The 5,527-nt window shown below is 48.7% G+C and overlaps 1 long non-coding RNA gene across 1 annotated transcript; it reads right to left on the bottom strand.

Annotated features, from left to right (window-relative positions):
• Positions 1-2,340: 2,340 nt before the first annotated feature.
• Positions 2,341-4,673, bottom strand: LOC109307776. The gene is made up of 2 exons (XR_002100360.1): positions 3,464-4,673; positions 2,341-2,913 (listed from the first exon to the last, which is right to left on the bottom strand). It is a non-coding gene; the product is annotated as an uncharacterized LOC109307776 (long non-coding RNA).
• Positions 4,674-5,527: the final 854 nt, after the last annotated feature.

Genomic DNA, 5,527 nt, shown 5'->3' with positions numbered 1-5,527 from the left:
GGCCCGTGCTACACCCAGCGTTCCAGGCTCCCTCCCACTCACACAGCTGTGCCTTTCCCTCTCCTTTTGTTCTCAAATGCCCACCCTGGCACCTCCTTTGCCTTCTCTGGCTGCAGCTCTCCCCGGTCATAGTACCACCCAGGCTTTTCTGCCATGTTAACCCTGCTGCCTTCTCGCTCAGCTATGATGGATGAGCACTACATTTCAAATGCAGGCTTTAGGTTGCCTAATTTCCTGCAGGCTTAGGCATCCATTTCAGCTGGCTGCATCCCAGGGAGAAGAAGCCTGTGTCCTGCCTTCCGCCTGCTGTATCGTAAAGCAAAGATCACTGCGCCCCAAGTTCACTTGAGCAGCACTGCGTCTGAGCATAGAGGGAATGCCTGTGGGGACAAAGGACATCGCCCATCCTGTTACCCTAAGGATAGCCTGACCTCAGCAGGGTTGTACACTGCTGGAGGTGCAGCTAATATATAAATAACGAGACCTGCAAGTGCAGGATCACTGGAAGGAAGTGGGGCACTGAAGCGGGGTGCTTTCAGCAGCTCGGCTCTCCAGCCAGGTCCACTTAAAAAACCCTGGGACTCGAAGGGGGGAAAACGTGGAATGTAATTTAGTGTATAAACACTCAGAGCCAGCTCTGCCAAGCCCCCATAGGGAAATAAAAATAAACCTTAGAACAAGACATAAGCTGTCTGAAATGGAGCTCTTAGCTGGAGCTGCTGCACTGACTAGCTATAGAGGATATGAGCTGAGGAGGTGTTTTTGAAACTCTATCCCTCTTTCAGTGCAATGTTATACTGCCAGCCCATGGTGGGACATTGGGGGCTGGGTCTCTGCCTTAGCTCCCAGCTCCACTTTCAGCCTGTCAGAGATGGCTGAAGGGCAGATGGCCTTGCTCCTTCCTAAGAGGTGCTTTTCACCTGTAGCTCCTCTAGACTTCAGCTAAACTATTCATGCAACATGAAGCCCTTTAACGCACTACAAAGTGAGCCTCTTGGACTAACCAGGCTCCTTGATGTTATGGAAAAGCGGGGACTTTGGAGGCATGATTGCAAAAAAACTCCCCAAAAAACCTCGGACAGGAAGCGGGGTCTTCCTTTTCAGGCATCCTCACACTCCAGCATTTGCTCACCCCAGCTCTCCACAGCAAATGTACTTAGGCTATGTCTGTGGAGCAAAGCTGAGAGAGAAGTCTCACCCACTCATGCCCACCAGAACCCACAAATCGCCAGACGCCAGCTGAGGTGTGTGCCTAAGAGGCCCGGAATGCATCCCGCAGCTCAGGCTCTCCGGACAGGGGAAGCTGGGAACCCAAGGATCAGGACCACTCCATGCATCTAAGCCATCTGTTCTGCCTGGTTTGCAAGCTTGGAGCAGTGGAGCAGGAGGGAGTGGGCAGGGCTCATGCGCAGTGGTGCTCTTGGGGTCGCTCCAGCAGCCGTATACGAGGTCTGATCAAAACGTTCTAAGACTTGATGTTCGGGGTATTGTTCATCAGGAATTTGTACCCAGTGGTCAAACAATCAATCAGGCCTTTTATAAAGAGGTTTTGATTCGATTGAGGGATAAAGGTAGAAGAAACTACCAAAAGCTGTGTGAAAATGGTTGATGGTTTCTGCACCATGACAATGCTCCTTCACACACTGCTGTCTCCATTGAAGAATTTGGGGCTGAAAAAAACATTCCTGTGATACCACACCCTCTGTATTCACCTGACCTTCTCCCATGTGATTTTTTTCTGTTGCCAAAAATCAAAAGGAACCTGAAAAGAAGGAGTTTTGATGACATTCCAACCATCCATAAGAATGTGAAAGTGGAACTCAAAAATCTCACAGTTGAAGACTTCCACCATTGCTTCTGAAAGTGGCAGGAACATTGGGACAAGTGCATATCATCTGGGGGAGATTACTTTGAAGGGGACAGCTCATAAAGATGTTGTTTGTACAATATTCTTTAAAATAAAGGCTAAGTCTTAGAACTTTTTCATCACCCCTTGTAGACACAACCTTAGAGGCCACCCAGTTGCTCTCTGAGGAAGGTCTAGGAACAGGCTGGAACTGTAGGTTCCACTTCCCCCCTCTACTTTCTATACATTTTTAGATCTACTTTGCTTGTTTATGCTGGCCTGCGTCTTTTGTAACCATCCCAAATACTGTGCATTACAGGTGTACGGAGAGTCAAACCTGACCACTTCATGGAAAATGAGCATACCTCTAGCTTTCCTGATGCCACTATGATCCCTTTGTAATAGGCTCCTAAGAGGCTGGAACTGGGAGTCTCTGTTACATCAGGTGTACCGATAAGGTACTAAGGCCCCAAAATGCTGCTTTCTTCCTTATGTGACACTGTGATCCCTACACTCAGCTGAGAACAACCTCCTGCAAGTTCCATCTATGTGCTAAGTTCATTTGGCAAAAATAGGGAAGGTGATTTTACGTAGTTGTTCCTCAGCTCTGGAACTCCTCACTCCCACTTCTGGTCAAAGCCTGAGCCTGGACACCTCCTAGAAGCACCATAAGATCTTATTTGGAAAGACCCTGAGCACAAAGGGCTAAGTTTTGAGGTACTGTCTGGGAAGTTTGTGGTACTATATACTATTTTATTTTATTATGGCTATATATATCTCTGAGTTGTCTTGGTTTTATTGTAAGCCATCCTGTGCCTCCCCGGGGAGGGCAGCATATCAGATAAATAAATAAACAGACTTTCCAATGGTTGGGTGTAGGCTAGAGAAGCAATCTCTTCTCTACAACTGTCACAGCTGGGCTCAGTGCATGAGATGAATGCCCTGAAGTGATGAAAGTATATATGGAAATCAACGAGAGCTACCTTTTATTAGCATGACTTGTTACTTCATCCAGCTGCTGGTTTTGGCTGAGAGCTGGGAGATCTGGACAGCAACAGTGTTTATATCTGACAAAGAGAAGAGACAGAGCTGTTTTATTGGCTGTTGCTCACCTGCTCTCAACTTCCTAAAGCAGTAGGTGTTGAGCAATGCAGGAAAGAAGACTGAACATTGTGTAACTTCAAAGGGGAGGAATCGTTATTCATAACAAGCTTTCAGGTTTTTGTCTGAAAGGAAGGACATAAACCACTGCAAGATATGCAGATTCTGGGAGTCTGGACACAAATATCTGGGGCATCAGATATGGCAGAAACTTCCATCTGGATGAGTATGAATATGCTTCCCACGTCTATGGTCACTTGACAAAGGTAAATATTATGGCCCCAGTTTACAGCTGATTAGGCTAATTATGGAAATGTGAGCAGTGTGTACAGGAGGCAGCATGCTCCAGTGTGTAACAGAAGTTTTTACCTCTTTAGAGAGGAGTGTCTCTGTATACCCTTCCACAACTTCCTTAGCAACTCACTTAGCAACTCACTTCAATTAGGGCCTGAACAGACAGCACATTTAGACCATGTTTAAACTCCTCACATTAGTTTCATGCACTCATACACTAACATATATTACATCGAGATCCAGAATGGACATACGAGCTCTCCCAGAGCAGTGGACATTAGACTGGTATAACTTCCACCAGTGCCGTTTAACCCTGATTTCTCCCAACACTAGCTTTGGATAAGTTACACTAGGACAAAGCCGTAGATCATCTCTTTGTTCCTTGTTTTCACCAGGGTAAAAACTGATTATACTTATGTGCTTCCAGGCTCCATGTTACTTGATCTTAAAAATAAGCTTTTGCATATTCCAGGTAAGCTACAGATGCATTTTCAGAGCAGTGCAGGAGAGGGAGTAATTGCTAGGTCCTGACATCTTTTACTTCTGACAATTGGCCCTAGTTGGGTTAGCGGTGGAAAACAAAAATATTCACTGTCGCCATGTGTTTGTTCTGCTTGACTGATGGAGTCTTGAATGTGTCTTGATGGTGTTTTGTTTTCAGACAGCAATTAAAAAATATTTTACTTTCTGAGCTTGCCCTTGACTTGGACACACACCAGTGTCAAAATCTACCTATATTTTGATATATAACACAACTACATTTGGAGGAGAGAAGAATACTAAGCAACATTATAGTCCACAAACATGTCCGGTTTTAAGCCCTTCAAAGCTAAACGTGTCATTTAACTGAAAATATTCAAGGGAGGTTCCAAGTGTAGATGAGATTTGAAGCCATGTGGAGTCTTTGTTGAAGCTGAAAGGGGAGGAGCAAAAATCAGCTTTCAGGTGGAATGGCAGCTGCAATATTAACAGTCAATCCCTAAAGAAAAAACCACCCTTGCAGAACCAAGATTGGAAGTTTGGTCTTTTACTGCTATAAACACAAGCCTCCATTGCTTGAGTTGCAAAAAAGAGCTCCATTAACTGCCAGTTAGAGGTCATTTCCGTTTTAAGGGCTCATCTTCACAGCACGGGTGACCGGAATCATAAATCCAATGTCCCTACCTAAGACCACTGATTTAGGGATGTAGGCACATAGGGAAGTCGGGCTGGAAGGGACCCTCTAGTCCAGACCTTTAACCTAACAGTGGGGCTACTCTTAACTTGATTTAGCTGCCTTGTCAGTTGAAGGCAGACTTGTGTCTGTTCAGCTTAAAGCAGGGGGTGGCAACCTGTGGCCTGCCAACTGGATTGGGCTGCCGAGTACTTTCCTGCTGCTCACGCAACCTGGAAGTCAGCCGCTTTGGCAGCAGGGGTGTGCAGGGTGGGTCTCTCGTACTGGGCATAAGAAGAGGCAGTGGTGAGACAGGGCAGTGACCCCAGCACTGCTGGGAGCGCTGGCCTGCCCCAGGCGCAGCCATGTTATCCATGGTTTTATGGAGGGTTTTGCTGATGGATTTGTCTCGCCTGGTTCGGACATGGCAGTGACCCCAGTGCTGTTGGGAGCGCCGGCCTGCCCCACATGCAGCCACGTAGTTTTACGGAGGGTTTCGGCGATGGATTTGTCTCGGCTGGTTTGGACATGGCTGATCCTGCCTCAGGCAAGGGGTCGGGGTCGTGAGACGTCTGGGGGGCCACTTCCAGCCCCACATCTCTGGGATCACGCGAACGGCTCTCTCCTCCATTGGCGCACACCCTTTCACAGCATTGGACGAAGCGAGGTTCAGCTCCAGAAAGCATCTGCTATCCATCGATTGATCGATCTACCCGTCTATTTCCATACGTCTATGGCTGTTCCAGTCGGCGCAAGGGCACCTGTCTACTGTGGACGACATGCTCAGCCCTCGACGTCTCTGCGTTCCAGGGCCCGCAGTTCCAGACCCCTCATTAATTAACCCGCTAACGAACTCCTCTGGTTTGTGCCTGACGGTGGCCCTGGCGTTGGGGCGGGCTGGCAGGGACGAGGTGTCCCCAGCACACAGGACCAGGCCAGGACCCCTGAGGGGGTGGGGGCGCCATGCCCCTCACAGGTAGCATCATGCCCGCCCCGCCCCCTTCAACGGCTGAGGCGAAGCCCCGCCCCCCTCAACGGCTCCGCGGAGGTGAGGCCCCTCCCGCGCGGCAGGGGAGGGAAAGCGGTCACGTGACGGGGGCGCGGCGGTGCGGGGTCACGTGGGAGGAGCGCGC

The sequence above is a fragment of the Crocodylus porosus genome, unplaced genomic scaffold (genome assembly GCF_001723895.1).
Source record: "Crocodylus porosus isolate Cpor-Errol unplaced genomic scaffold, CroPor_comp1, whole genome shotgun sequence".
NCBI lineage: Eukaryota > Metazoa > Chordata > Crocodylia > Crocodylidae > Crocodylus > Crocodylus porosus.
Note: the sequence above shows the minus strand (reverse complement) of the source record. Positions and strands in the feature narration are given on the sequence as shown.